The 16,307-nt window shown below is 38.3% G+C and overlaps 1 non-coding gene across 1 annotated transcript; it reads left to right on the top strand.

The window, feature by feature from the left end:
- The first annotated feature begins 15,268 nt into the window (after positions 1-15,268).
- On the top strand, positions 15,269-15,375 carry LOC128580071 (U6 spliceosomal RNA). Its single transcript, XR_008378428.1, has one exon. It is a non-coding gene; the product is annotated as a U6 spliceosomal RNA (small nuclear RNA).
- The last annotated feature ends 932 nt before the right edge of the window (positions 15,376-16,307 follow it).

Below are 16,307 nucleotides of genomic sequence, written 5' to 3'. Positions count from 1 at the left end.
CACCTTTCTAAAACTGATTGAAGCTATCTATGACAAACCCACAGCCAATATTTCACTGAATGGAGTAAAACGCAAAGCTTTTCCTCTTAGAACTGGAACCAGACAAGGTTGTCCTCTGTCACCTTTACTATTCAACGTAGTGCTGGAAATTCTAGCCAATACAATTAGGCAAGACAAGGAAATAAAGGGAATCCAAATGGGAGCAGAGGAGGTCAAACTCTCCCTCTTTGCTGATGACATGATCTTATACTTAGAGAACCCCAAAGACTCAACCACAAGACTCCTACAAGTCATCAAAAAATACAGTAATGTTTCAGGATATAAAATCAATGTCCACAAGTCAGTAGCCTTTGTATACACCAATAACAGTCAAGATGAGAAGCTAATTAAGGACACAACTCCCTTCACCATAGTTTCAAAGAAAATGAAATACCTAGGAATATACCTAACGAAGGAGGTGAAGGACCTCTATAAAGAAAACTATGAAATCCTCAGAAAGGAAATAGCAGAGGATATTAACAAATGGAAGAACATACCATGCTCATGGATGGGAAGAATCAACATTGTTAAAATGTCTATACTTCCCAAAGCAATCTACCTATTCAATGCCATTCCTATCAAAGTACCTACATCGTACTTTCAAGATTTGGAAAAAATGATTCTGCATTTTGTATGGAACCGGAAAAAACCCCGTATAGCTAAGGCAGTTCTTAGTAACAAAAATAAAGCTGGGGGCATCAGCATACCAGATTTTAGTCTGTACTACAAAGCCATAGTGCTCAAGACAGCATGGTACTGGCACAAAAACAGAGACATAGACACTTGGAATCGAATTGAACACCAAGAAATGAAACTAACATCTTACAACCACCTAATCTTCGATAAACCAAACAAGAACTTACCTTGGGGGAAAGACTCCCTATTCAATAAATGGTGTTGGGAGAACTGGATGTCTACATGTAAAAGACTGAAACTGGACCCACACCTTTCCCCACTCACAAAAATTGATTCAAGATGGATAAAGGACTTAAATTTAAGGCATGAAACAATAAAAATCCTCCAAGAAAGCATAGGAAAAACACTGGAAGAGATTGGCCTGGGGGAAGACTTCATGAAGAAGACTGCCATGGCAATTGCAACAACAACAAAAATAAACAAATGGGACTTCATTAAACTGAAAAGCTTCTGTACAGCTAAGGAGACAATAACCAAAGCAAAGAGACAACCTACACAATGGGAAAGGGTATTTGTATATTTTCAATCAGACAAAAGCTTGATAACTAGGATCTATAGAGAACTCAAATTAATCCACATGAGAAAAGCCAACAATCCCATATATCAATGGGCAAGAGACATGAATAGAACTTTCTCTAAAGATGACAGACGAATGGCTAACAAACACATGAAAAAATGTTCATCATCTCTATATATTAGAGAAATGCAAATCAAAACAACCCTGAGATATCATCTAACCCCAGTGAGAATGGCCCACATCACAAAATCTCAAAACTGCTGATGCTGGCGTGGATGTGGAGAGAAGGGAACACTTTTAGACTGCTGGTGGGACTGCAAACTAGTACAACCTTTCTGGAAGGAAGTATGGAGAAACCTCAAAGCACTCAAGCTAGACCTCCCATTTGATCCTGCAATCCCATTACTGGGCATCTACCCAGAAGGAAAAAAATCCTTTTATCATAAGGACACTTGTACTAGACTGTTTATTGCAGCTCAATTTACAATCGCCAAAATGTGGAAACAGCCTAAATGCCCACCAACCCAGGAATGGATTAACAAGCTGTGGTATATGTATACCATGGAATACTATTCAGCCATTAAAAAAAATGGAGACTTTACATCCTTCGTATTAACCTGGATGGAAGTAGAAGACATTATTCTTAGTAAAGCATCACAAGAATGGAGAAGCATGAATCCTATGTACTCAATCTTGATATGAGGACAATTAATGACAATTATGGTTATGGGGGGGAGCAGAAAGAGGGATGGAGGGAGGGGGGTGGGGCCTTAGTGTGTGTCACACTTTATGGGGGCAAGACATGATTGCAAGAGGGACTTTACCTAACAATTGCAATCAGTGTAACTGGCTTATTGTACCCTCAATGAATCCCCAACAATAAAAAAAAAAAAAAAGAAGTCAAGGACGCTACTAACCATCAAAATGCAGCAGCCTCCCACAACAAGGAATTTTCCAACTCCGAATTTCAGTGGTGCTGAGGTTGAGAAACTGTGGTATAAATCTAATGAAACATGTACATGACCTGTAAACTCAGATGAAAGAAATCGAACAACACCAGGAAGTAAGAGACACATACTGTGTTCATGATTTGGAATACTCGATATGGTTAAGATATCATTTATTCCCAAATTGATTGATAGATTTGATGCAAAATACCAATAAGATAGACAAGCTGGTTCTAAAATTTCTATGGAAATACAAAGCTGGGGTCAGCAAACTATGGCCCATCAGCCAAGTCAGGTCAGCTTCCTATTCTTATATGGTCCACATGCTAGGAACAGATTTACATTTTTTTTTTTTTTTTTTTTGTAGAGACAGAGTCTCACTGTACCGCCCTCAGGTAGAGTGCCCTGGCGTCACACGGCTCACAGCAACCTCTAACTCTTGGGCTTACGCAATTCTCTTGCCTCAGCCTCCCGAGCAGCTGGGACTACAGGCGCCCGCCACAACGCTCGGCCATTTTTTTGTTGCAGTTTGGCCGGGGCTGGGTTTGAACCCGCCACCCTCGGCATATGGGGCCAGCGCCCTACTCACTGAGCCACAGGCGCCGCCCAGATTTACATTTTTAAATGTTTAAAAAAGAGAGAGAGAAATAATATTCTGTGACAAGTTAAAATTATATGATATCCAGATGTCAGTGTTTATAAACTTTCATTAGAACACAGCTGTGCTTATTTATTTATGTATTGTCTATGGTGTCTTACATAGACACAGAAAATAATCATTATAAAAGGAGACAACACTGATGCAGAAAAATGTTACTCTGAGTTGGGGGTGAAGGGAATAAAACCAAAACAAAACTGGAGGATAAAACAAAACAAAACTGATTTTCACATATTTATCTTCATAGTGTACTAATCTTGCTAAGTCCTAAATAGTAGAGATATAGAGAGAATACCAAATAGTATTTGTTTTATATGCTTAAGTAATTTTATTTAAAATGGCTCAAAGCCCAACCTAATTTAAAAAAACAATAAATTTAAAATTTGAAAGTAATAATTTAAGCTTTGAACATGTGAAAAAAAATATGTCTGCTCAAATATTTTTATAATTAAAGAAAATGATTAGGGGTGGTGCCTGTGGCTCAGTGAGTAGGGTGCCGGCCCCATATACCAAGGGTGGTGGGTTCAAACTCAGCCCCTGCCAAACTGCAACAAAGAATAGCCAGGCATCATGGTGGACGCCTTTAATCCCAGCTACTCGGAAGGCTGAGGCAGGAGAATCGCCTAAGCCCAGGATTTGGAGGTTGCTGTGAGCTGTGACACCACCGCACTCTACCAAGGGTTAATAAGTGAGACTCTGTCTCAACAACAACAACAAAAAAAATGAGACTCTGTCTCAAACAAAAACAAACAAACAAAAAAAGCAAATGATTAGATGCATTTGGTTTACAGCCTTGACTTTACTCAGCTATATTCAAGAGAAGACATATCATTTTTATGTTTCATGACTCATGAGTAATGATAAATAAGTTTTATTTATCTTAAAAATAAAAATTATTAACCAAAATCATAGAATTTTAGCACTTACCAAGGAAATACAATTATAAAGTAAGAATGACAATACTTTAAAAATTCGTCATTTTTATGTTTCATGACTCATGAGTAATGATAAATAAGTTTTATTTATCTTAAAAATAAAAATTATTAACCAAAATCATAGAATTTTAGCACTTACCAAGGAAATACAATTATAAAGTAAGAATGACAATACTTTAAAAATTCGTCTAGCTAAAGCTTTGTTTCTAACTAATGGACACCTCGTGACTTATAAAGTGTGGGGAACTCACCACGAAGTTCAGTCCTGGTAAAGTGTGCGATCCCCAGGTTCAGCAGGAATGCACCACAGGAAACTGTGGCCTTAAGAGAAATTCACATTGGCAGTCAGTTCTCCATGGAAAGTAAGGAAATAAAGGTATGAAGTCTCCGTGTTGAAGGAAGCTGAATTCCAAAATGACTCTATTTACAAAAAGAAAAAGACAAAAGGAAACAATCATGAAATAAAAGTAACATTTACACTTTACACTTACAGGCTTACTATCGCTAAATATATTAATGATCTATAGAATCCTTTCCTGGGGGTTCTGAACATTCATGTCATATATCATCACATCAACAGCCAAATGGAGATTATTTGGAAGCTCATGATTCAGTGTTGAGAAAAGGACAAGGAAGGCAAAGCAAAAATGGTGAGACATGTTATGAGATGACACCAGCAGTGCAATGGAGTTGCCGAGACAGAGCCAGGCTCAGAATGCTTTTGAGGGTAGAGGCAAGAGAATTGACTCATGACTTGAACATGGGCCAGGCACAGAGTCTCATGCCTATAATTCTGGCACTATAGGAGGCAGAGGCAGAGGCAGAAGGATTGTTTGAGACCAAGAGTTCAAGACCAGCCTGAGCAAGAGCTGGACCCCATCTCTACAAAAAATAGAAAAATCAGATGGGTTTGGTGGTATGCACCTGTAGTCCCAGCAACTTGGGAGGCTGAAGCAGGAACTTGAAGTTGCAGTGAGCTACCTTGTTTCCCCAAAAATAAGACAGTGTCTTATTTGAAGGTGTGCTCCCAAAGATGCGCTGGGTTTTATTTTCAGGGGACATCTTATCTTTCCTGTAAGTAGGTCTTATTTTCAGAGGATGTCTTATTTTCGGGGAAATAGGGTAGGATGACACCACTGAATCCTAGCTCAAGCGACACACAGACAGAGTCCCTATTTCAAAAAACAAACAAACAAACAAACAAACACAAAACAACTTGCAGATTTGGATTCACTGGGTCTGAGCTGAGTCCTGAGATCCTGTATTTCTAACAAGTGCCCAGGTGATACTGATGCTGCTGGTCTATGGACCACATTTTGACCAGCTGTCACCCTCTTCAGCCTTGACAATTCAGTTTCTGTGCCTTCATTTCCCAAGACCACATTTCTTGGGTTTGGATCAGTACAGTCCTTCCCCCAGTGACTACAAGGGCTTGAATGTGGCTTGTATCTGCCAAAACTCATGCTCAACTTTGCTCTCCAATGTGGCAGTGTTGGGATATAGGGCCTAGTGGGAGGGGTTTAGGTGATGGGAATGGATCCCTTGTGAATAGATTAATGCCCTCTCTTGGGAGCTAGTGTGATCTTGCCCTAGTGGGACTGGATTAGTTACCTCCAGAGCAGGTTACTATAATATAAAAATGAGTTTGGCTTCCTGGACATTCTATTGCTTCCTCTCTCATCATGTGATCTCTTTGCACATGCCCACTTGGTTTTCCACATCTCTGCCATTTACAGAAGCTTTGGCCCAACACATGGTCCTCACTAGAAGCTGGCCAGATGCAACACTAAGCTTGTGAACTTCCTGGGCTGAAGAACCATGCACCAAATAATGTTTTTTTTCTGCATAAATTACCCCATTTCAGGTATTCTGTCATAGCAACCCTCAAAGAGTAAGACAGTGCCCAGCAATGTTTCCTATATATCCCTTTGGGCCATTATAACACATTCTAATGATACAGAGCTGGTCTCTACCTCAAAGCAAATTAAATACAGAATAATATGGACAATAGGTAGAAGTGTGTACTAAGTACAAAAGTAGTTCAAAGGAGAAAGCCATGGGCAAAGGGAGCAGCAAAACATTTACTGGAACAAACAGAACAAGAGGCAGCGGAAATGCACAGTGAGGCCGGAAAAGCACCAGGACTCAGCTCTGTAAAGCAGTGGGGTTTCTTGCTGTCATTTGTTTTAAGGCAGAGTCTCACTATGTCACCCTTGGTAGAGTGCCATGGCGTCACAGCTCACAGCAACCTCAAACTCTGGGGCTTAAGCGATTCTCTTGCCTCAGCCTCCTCAAGTAGCTGGGACTACAGATGCCCACCACAACACCCAGCTATTTTTTGGTTGTAGTTGTCATTGTTGTTTGGCAGGCCCGAGCTGGGTTCAAACCCGCTAGCTCCAGTATATGTGGCTGGTACCCTAGCCACTGACCTACATGCACCAAGCCAGTAAAGCAGTTTTCAAACGTTTTTTATCTCATGGCACACTTGAACCTGTAGTTAAACTTTCCCAGCACACTTAAATTATGTTGGTCAACAACAACAACAACAACAAAAAAAAGAGTAAAAAAAGGGATATACTTATTGTGCTTTGAATTTCTTTTGAAAATAATTTAATTAATCTTTAAAAAATTTCAAGGCACACCTAAGATCTCATAGCACACCAGTGTGCCACAGCACCAGGGTTGCAAATCACTGCTCTATAGAGTTGTAAGGTTATCAGATGAACAGAGTAACTGGTGCCCCATTGCAGCCAAGCTTAACCCAAGCTTAGCCAAGTTATAGAATCCTTTTGGGCAGCTCGAGGCTCCAGTGAAAAAGTCACCATCACACAGAACACAAATGCTTTACTTGATTTTGTGGAAATAACAGATGCTCGGTGCCTTAAGTACATTTGTGTTGCAATAAAGGATTACCTGAAACTAGGTAATTTATCAAGAAAAAGGCTGGGCAAGGCCCAGTGGTTTATGATTTGTAATCCCAGCAATTTGGGATTATTTAATTTCACCACCTTCCTACAAACCAAAGAAGAAAGATTCCTGGATGCTGTACTGGTTTTCCTAAACAGGCGTTTGGTTAATTTCAATAAGTTTCCTGGTCTCATCCTACTGCTATACTTCTGCAAACCTTTGTATACCAGATAGTGTGTTATTCTTAGTGTAAGACACGCTTTCATGGCAAGTTTTCTTACGCTTACTGGTGTGGTCAGTTAGCAGCGGGAGAAATGTCGTAGCCCTGTTGAAGGCAGTTCTATGTACTTGAAGAAATTATTGCTAGTATTATAAATACCTGAATGCGTCCCCTGTTATCATGCTAAGGAAATGACAATCCCAGAACAAAAAATGACGCTGGTGAATTCTAGGCCGCAAGAGGTACGGGAAAGAGTTTTTTTTACTTTTATTAGGTGACCATGCTATTAAACAGCAGTTGACCCAAAAATAAGTGGAGTGTGTTCTCTGGCTTAGGAATTTAATTTTTTTACTAAAGAAGACAGGTGGGAGTTTAGAATGTTAAAACAACCTTGCATTTCCCAGTAAAATTTAGTTATGTCATTCCTATTGTTTGAATTAATTTGCCAAATTTTGTTTAGAATTTTTGCGTCAAAAATCATCACGGTTCTCAGTTTAATGTATTCCTTTCCTGTAATGCAGGTGTCCTCAAACTGCGGCCTGCGGGCCACATGAAGCGGTGTGAATCGTATTTGTTCCCATTTTGTTTTTTACTTCAAAATAAGATATGTGCAGTGTGCATAAGAATTTATTCATAGTTGTCTTTTTTTTTTTTTTAACTATAGACCAGCCCTCCAATGGTCTGAGGGACAGTGAATTGGCCCCCTGTTTAAAAAGTTTGAGGATGCCTGCCGCAATGCCTTTTTCTGGTTTTGTTATGAGAAGAATACTACACTTAATAAATGACCTGATAAGTATTTCTTCTTCAATTTTTTGAGTTTGCATAGAATTGGTAGTTTAGATTGGTGAAATCAAATTTATAGATTGGTAAAATTCAATATTGCAGCAATTTGAGACTGGATCTTTATTTTGTGGAAAGGTTTTTAACTATAATTTCAAACTTCTTTCATAGATATAAGGGTACTGAGCCTATCTATTACTTCTTAACTGGGCTTTCAGCATCTTTCAAGGAATTTATCTTGGTTGTCAAATTTATTGGCATAAAGTTATTCATAATATGTTCTAATTATTCTCTAATATCTGTAGAATGTGTAGCGATGTAATTTCTCATTTCTATTCTGATAATTTGTGTCTATTTGCAAAGTTTACTGATGATTCTGACTAGAGATTTATCAAGATTATTGTATTTTCCCCAAACCAGCTTTTGATTTTATAGATTCTCCCACCCATTTTTTGATTTCTACTCTGATCTTTACAGTTTCCTTTCTGCGGATTTGTTTTTCATTTGTTCTTTTTCTAGTGTCTTCAAGTAAAAACAGAGAATATTCCCAAGACCAAGGTTACCTAGATACCTTCCCCTGTTACTGTAAAGCTTTAAATTTAGATCTAAAAAGTTGAATTTACAAAAGTAGAGAGTAGAATGATGATTACTAGAGGCTGTATTGGGGGTAGGATGGCAGATGTTGGTCACAGGTACAAAGTTTCAGGTAGATAGTAGGAATAGGTTTTGAAATTTGTTGCACAGTGGGGTGAATATAGTTAATAATAATGTGTATTTCAAAATAATTTCACATCTCACAACAAAAATAATAGGTAACAGAGGTGATGAATATGTTATTGAGTTTGATTTAATTATCCCATGTCATATACATATATCAAAACATCACACTGTACCCCAGAAGGAGTTGAGTTTTCATTGTAGGTAACTTTTACCCCTCCCTTCACCTTAAGTGAGAAGGGGTAAAGAGAGAGGGTAATGAGAAGAAGGTAAATCTGCAAGATGGGAAATATTTACACCTGTTCTCTTTAACATTTTTCAGAGCACACTCCCTATGCTGGTTGTAGGAGACTCCTAATGTTCAGGTTCCCCATTCCCCACCCTCACCAAATGCATCCCCCTTTCCACAGGATTCCTCAGTTCCTTCTGTTGAAGAGGTAGCATCTGCTTCTATTGATTCTTGACTCTGAGTCAGGCCACGTGACTTGTTCTGGTCAATGGGATGCCAGCCTATAATATGACACTTGAGAAGGCTCAGGACAGACTTGAGGTTTTCTATACTTCTGTTATGTGCATGTTCCTGGTCTCAGGCTAGAAGGTGAGTTGTGAGCAGAATCATCCCAGATGGGGCCATCCTAGACCAGCCAGAAACAACTTTCTTGGGCAGGTGAGTGACCTGGCTGAGATGGAAGCACTGCTAAGTGGGAACAGGGCCCTGCAGACCTGTGAGCTCAGGTGGTGTTGTTGCAGGCAAAAGGGGCTATGTGGTTGTCACAAAGCCTTATTGTAGTTGGAGAGAATAATTGGGGAAAGCTGCCCGTAACGTCTAATGATCATTTGTCAGTAAAATTTCTACGTTGAAATAGTTGTAGCAAATTAGATGTCAGTTGATTCAGCAGATTTCTAGAGTTTCTGTATTTGTTTTTCAAAATAGCTTTGATACGTAATTCACCTATTTGAATTGTACAGTTCAATGATTTTTGGTGTGTTTATAAAATCGTGCATTTAGTGCAATCCATGTTAGAACATTTTGATTACTCCAAAAAAATTTCGCTCCACTCAGACATAATCCTCCAACCTTCCAAACACTCCAGCCCTTGGCAACCACTGATGAACTTTCTGTCTCTATAGATTTGTCCTTTCTAGACATTTCATAAAAAGGAACTCATGTGATCTCTCATCTTTTATGACCAGTGACTTTCACTTAGTATATTGTCAGGGTTCATTTGTGTTGCAATTTGTATCATTATTTCATTTATTTTTTCCCCAGTCAACAATTTAGTAATTAAAATTCATCTAAATTAATATTTGTGTGTGTGTGTGTGTATATTAAAGTTACAACTTTTGTATCTGTAAGGCTATTTTTAAGTTTTATATAGTGATAAAATGTGCATAACATAAAATTTACTATTCTAAACCTTTTTTAGGTGTAAATTTAGTGACATTAAGTATATTTACATTGTTGTGCAACCCTCACCGCTATACATTTCCAGAATTTGTTCATCATCCCAAACAAACACTCTGTACCCATTAAATGATAACTCCCCATTCTTTCTTTCTCTGAGGCCCTGGTCACCACTTTTCTACTTTCTGTTTATATAAATTTGCTTATTCTAGATACTTTAAGTAAAATCATATAATATTCCACTTAAAGTATTTTTAATATTTAGTAATTTTTTTTTGTTTCACTTAGCATGATGTTTTCAAGGTTCATCCATGTTGCAGCACATATCAGAATGTCCTTTCTTTCTAAGGCTAATATTACATTTTATGGATCTACCACAGTTTTATCTATTCTTGTGTTAATGAACATTTGGGTTGTTCCACCTTTCTGCTATTGTGAACAATGCTGTTATGAATATTCGTGTTCAAGTTTTTTATATAGATGTACATTTTCATTTCTTTTGTGAAATAAGGAGAAATATTATACATATATATTGGCCTTTGTCCCTGGTTTCTGACTTGGAGCTCCTAAATCCCTCAGAATTTTTTAGGTGTTAGGAGCTGCTTTTTTTCCTAACGGGAAGACTTTTTTTGAGAGCCTAGATGGTGGTTGGTCATCAGAAAGACAAGCCATGGTTAGAAGCTTGAAACTTTCATCCCCCTCTCTTCCCCCACCACTCTCTGGAGAAGGGGAAGGGACTGGAAATAGAGTTAATGATCAATCATGCCTACATGACAAAATTTCCATAGAGAAATTTTGTGGGGTTTGTAGAGCTTCCCAGTTAGTGAACACATTCATGTGCTGGAAGGGTCACACAACCTGACTCCACAGGGAGAGAAGCACCTGTTCTCAGGAACTCGCCTATGTATCTACAGGTGGCTGGTCATCTGTTCCCTGTATCATATCCTTTATTGATAAAATGAACCAGTAAATATAAGTATTTCCCTAAATTCTGTGTGTCATCCCTGTGGAGTTTTGAACTATAGGAGGGGGTCATAGGAGCCCTGACTTCTAGACAGTAGGTCAGGAACACGAGTAACAACCTGGGGCTTGCAGTTGTTGTCTCAAGTGAGGAATAGTCTTGTGGAACTCAGCCCTCAACCTGTGGAGTCTCCACTAAGTCAAGTTAGTGTCAGAATTGAGTTAAATTGTAGGATGTCCAGTCATTGTCCACTAGATAATTGGTTGATGGTGAGTTAAAACCCCCCATATTTTGGTTGTGGAAGTGTTCTATGCTGAGTGGTGAGTACAAGAGTTTAAAAAAATTCTTTGGTTAGAGTGGTGCCTGTGGCTCAAAGGAGTAGGGCACCAGCCCCATGTACCAGAGGTGGCGGGTTCAAACCTGGCTCTGGCCAAAAACTGCAAAAAAAAAAAAAAAAGTTTTGTTTTTGTATACATACCTCAGAGTAAAAGTGCTGGATCATATAGTAACTTTACATGTAACCATTCTCAAATGATTAAGGAAACTGCCACATTTTGTTCCAAAGTCGCTATACCATTTTTACTCCCACTAGCAGTTTATGAGGGCTCCATTTTCTCTACATCATCAATATTTGTAATTTTTTTTAATTATAGCCATCATTGGTGAGTTTTAGGATTTTTAAATTCTGTAGAATTGGAGCATGCATTCTTCCAAAGTAAGTTTCAAATGCAAATTTAATAAAAATGATATCATTTTCTCAACAGTAAGCACCTTAAGATAAATTTCGTTTATAAACACTATTTCATAATATAGGACTATAAGCCCTTCCACCAAAAAGTGGAAAATTAAATTTTTATAAATATAATTCAATTTCTGTCTTGGTTAGGGGTGCTGTAACAAATTACTAGACACTGGGTAATTTATAAACAATAGAAATTTATTTCTTACAGTTCTAGAGGCTGAGAAGCCCAATATCAAGGCATAAACAGCTTTCATGTCTGGTAGGGACCCACATGCTGGTTTATAGATAGCAATCTTCTTGCTGTGTCCTCGTGTTGCAGAAGGGACAAGGGAGCTGTCTTTAGTAAAGGCACTAATCCCATTCATGAGGGCTTCAGCCATAATACCTAATCCCAAAGGCCCACCTCCTAATGTCATCACAATGAGGCTGAAGGCTTCAACATACAAATTTGGCAGGGGAAGGGGACACAAACATGTAGTCCATAATAATATCCAAATACTAAGAAAAAGAAAAGCATAGGAATTATTTTCCTGCTTACATTTTCTTTGAAGAATAAACTTTTTGCTTTGTTATTACAGCATACCAAATAATGTGTTATATTCAATGTATGTGAATAACTTGGTATCTCTCGGGAATGGGGAACTTGTAGCCTTGGGGCCAGATGTGGCCTACTGTATTTTTGAATGCAGCCTTCCGGCTAAATTCAAATTTTACAAAATAAATCCTTTTAATAAAGGACCTAGATAGATTTCACATTGTGTCTAAAGCCAATTCTACTTTCAACAAAATGTTTAAAATATGATTTGTATCTGGAATGGAATGCCGAAGATGATTTTAATTGTCTCATAAAGTAATAAAACAAAGACTTCACACTCACCAAATTTTCTTGTTTGAGAAGGACGCTACTTAAGGAGTTTAAATATAGTCTTCTAAAAAAAGTTTCTTAGCTTTTCACCATTTTGCTTAATAATTTCAAAAGCTAAACTTGTAAAATTTTTTACTTTTTTTCAGTTTCTACTTCAATTGGTACCAGATTGGCATTTTATTTTTAAACTAAATGCTTCATTTAGTAAATGATATCTCTCAATTCAAATGTATTTGGTGTTTTTACTTTTGGTATTGAAATGAGTACAGCTTATATTCTGCATGTATAAAATTCTATTTAAAAAACGTACACCCCTGGCCTCGTGCCTGTCGCACAGTGGTTACGGCACCAGCCACATACAAAAAGGCTACCAGGTTCAAACCTGGCTAGAGCCAGCTAAACAACAATGACAACTGCAACAACAAAAAATAGCAAGTGTTGTTGCATGCCTGCAGTCCCAGCTACGTGGGAGGCTGAGGTAAGAGAATCACTTAAGCCCAAGAGTTTGAAGTTCCTGTGGGCTGTGACACCACAGCACTCTACCAAGGGCAACATAGTGAGAGTCTGTCTCAAAAAATAAAAATAGGGCGGCACCTGTGGCTCAAGGAGTAGGGCGCTGGTCCCATATGCAGGAGGTGGCAGGTTCAAACCTAGCCCCGGCCAAAAAAACCACAAAAAACAAACAAAAAAACAAAAAAGTAAATAAAAATAAAAAACTTACCCCTTCAGATGTGATTCTTCAGATTCTTTTTATGTCTAGATTAGATTTTGATTTCCTTCCTTCCTTCTTCCCCCAGAGAAGTGAAGAAAAATTCAGTGTCATCTTTTACGCCTTCCCTAAAATTAGAATTGTTTTCCCTAGAAGTCATGTAGTTGTTTCAGCGAATGCATCAGTTTTACTGTTGTGATTGAAGGAACTTCTGTGTCTCCTTTTTCTCCTCCTGGGTGGGCCTTAGCAATTGGGAAGAGCAGTAGGTCGTGTTAGTGGAAATGGATCTCCAAGAGTGGTATTGAGGATATAGCCGTGTGTCACTGGGTGGAATGCTGGCCTGCTGCTTCTCCCATTGTGTTCACACCAGAATGCCAGGAAAAGTGATTATAGAATCATGTGAAATATTTTCCACTTAGCACTTTTGGAAATATCATTGTTGTTTTGTACTTCTAGTTCTTAGTTGTAGTTTATCCTTTGTCTTAGATACTAGTGTTGGTCACAGAAAGTCCTGGTTTAAAGCAGGCTAAATTTGAGAGAAATAGGAAGTTAACTATTTGCATAAGTGAGATTTATACAGTCATATGCATACCCTGTTGGTTGTTAAAATCCCATCTTTCAAGGACTAATTATGGGATACACAGTTCATCAAAGATGACATTTGTTATCTCTTGAGTTCATCTTTCAATAATTGTTCAATTGTTCAATAATTGTTGGGAGCTTACAGGCAAAATTACTCTTAATAGAAATAATGTTATGTTTTACTCACACTATTCTAATGTTGAGAGGCCAATATGCTCCCATTATGAGAGTAATGTTAAATGTATTCCCATATTTAAATAAAACATGTAGAAATAAGAATTTGTAGAAAGTGCTGAATAAAGAAGGAAAATAAATGGAGTTATATTTTAATGTGTGGAAAGCCTTGAGAAAGGACTTCACTCTACCTGACCAGGTTGGTATTATCTAATATTATATATTGTGTACCAATATTAGTACAATAATTTAATAATATAACTTCTTATTGATATATTATTTAAAAAATTATGAAGTGTTTAGTATGTCTTTTTACATAGAAATAGAAATAATTAGATTTATCAAATAATAAAAACCAACAGAATGACTGCAAAAGATAAGTCTGGTCCTGGGAATCTGAAGTCTCTGTAAATCTGGAGTGGTGCATCCCGGCTGCAAAAGAGATCCTTGGGAAAATTGTGGACAACCAAGACAGACCAGCTGGCTTGTTAAATATTCCACATCCCCTCTCCCCCACTGCTTGTTGGCCAGACAGTGAATTATGGAAGGGCCTGTCCTCACCTGAGATCTTTGTGTAGACACATGGGATGAAGAAGCTGGATAATAACTTGGGTGACTACAGACACCCTGCCTGGGACATCAAGCAAGCTACAGGCACTCCTGCCCAGAAGCATTCCTCACCCACACAAAATGCTCCCAAGCAGGCAACTGCTGATGGCCTTTACAGGTGTTTAAAGAGAAATCTAAAACCCAAAGGGGAGCCTACAGAAGAGGTCACCAAATATTTTAGAAAAAGCAGCAGCTGAAAGCTCAAGAAATAGTTAAACCCATTGACTAAAAAGAATAAATCTGAAAAGAAGGAATTGTTAAATTAAAGTGGTCACTATCCTCAAAGACAGGAAGTGAATACTGTGTGCAACAGGAAGAATCAGGCAGGCCTGATGCAGGCCTGATGCAATGCCTCACACCTGTAATCCAAGCACTTTGGGAGGCTAAGGCAGGAGATCCCTTGAGTTTGAGACCAGCTTGGGGCAACATAGGGAGACCACATCTCTATAAAAAATAAGGAAAATTAGCTGGATTTGGTGTCCAGCACCTGTTATCTCATCTACTTGGGGGGCTGAGGCAAGAGGATCCCTTGAACCCTGAAGTTCAAGGTCCCAGTGAGCTGTGATCATACCACTACATTTGGCCTAGGTGATGGTGTAAGACCTCATTGCTATTAAAAAAGAATCAGTATAAACACTTCATTTTTGGTATAATATACTCAGTAGATTGCTGAAAGAACAGAATTGGTGCTATTGATTGAATTAATAAATAGGAAAATTAGACTCAAGGATTTCTCAGAAGTGTATCACTTGTAGGCAGAGAGATAGAAAATGTGACAGAAAAGTGAAGATAAACTTGTATCTTTGTGCTCACTTAAGCAGCACATATACTGAAATGGAAACAGTACAGAGAAGATTAGTATGGTCCCTGAGCAATGGTGACATACAAATGTGTGAAGCATTCCGCATTTTCTGTTTCAAATTTGCAAGGGGAGTTGTTTTTTAAATGTTTTCATCAAAAAATAATGACAAGTATATGAGGTGAAGGATATGTTAATGAATTTGACTTAATCATCCCACATTGTGTATATATATCAAAACATCACATTGTACCCAACACATATACAATATTTATCAATTAAAAACTAAATAAAAATTAAAAACAGATTAAACACAAATGAACATATGTCTTCTATGATCTGGGCACTGGGATTTAATTTGTAATTTGGGGAGGCACCTGTAGCTCAGCGGGTAGGGCTGGAGGGTTGGAATCCGGCCCAGGCCAGCCAAAACAACAATGATAACTACAGCCAAAAAATACTGGGCACTGTGGCGGGTGCCTACAGTACCAGCTACTTGGGAGTCTGAGGGAAGAGAATCGTTTAAGCCCAAGAGTTTGAGGTTGCTGTGAGCTGTGATACGACAACACTCTACCAAGGGCAACATAGTGAGACTCTGTCTCAAATAATAATAATAATTTCTAATTTGGGGGCTGTACTGTCTTAATGCCAGGACTTCTGAAAGGCAATATTCCTGGAGGTGATGTGAAGAAAAAAAACCTCTCCCAGAGAGAATGTTTGTGGGGAAATTTCTGGTTTTGCCTTTGGCTCCAGTATGGACTTTGGACAAAAGCAAACAAACAAACAAACAAACAAACACTTTTCCCACTGAATTCTGAACCATATAGGAATGTTCAGCTTTATATTCAGTATATGGTCCCGGATCCACAGGGTGAATATTTTAAGTAGTCTTTAGATGGGGGGCACCTGGTAGAATAGGTACAGCTAGTACTCTGAAGACTGATGCTTTTCAAATTCACTCATCTTTGCTCCCACACCCACTTCTAGGAAATGTGCTCATGATAAAAATAAAAAGAAAATGCACAAGGGAACAGACCACCCTGAA

Source organism: Nycticebus coucang, chromosome 2 (genome assembly GCF_027406575.1).
Source record: "Nycticebus coucang isolate mNycCou1 chromosome 2, mNycCou1.pri, whole genome shotgun sequence".
Classification (NCBI taxonomy): Eukaryota; Metazoa; Chordata; class Mammalia; order Primates; family Lorisidae; genus Nycticebus; species Nycticebus coucang.
Note: the sequence above shows the minus strand (reverse complement) of the source record. Positions and strands in the feature narration are given on the sequence as shown.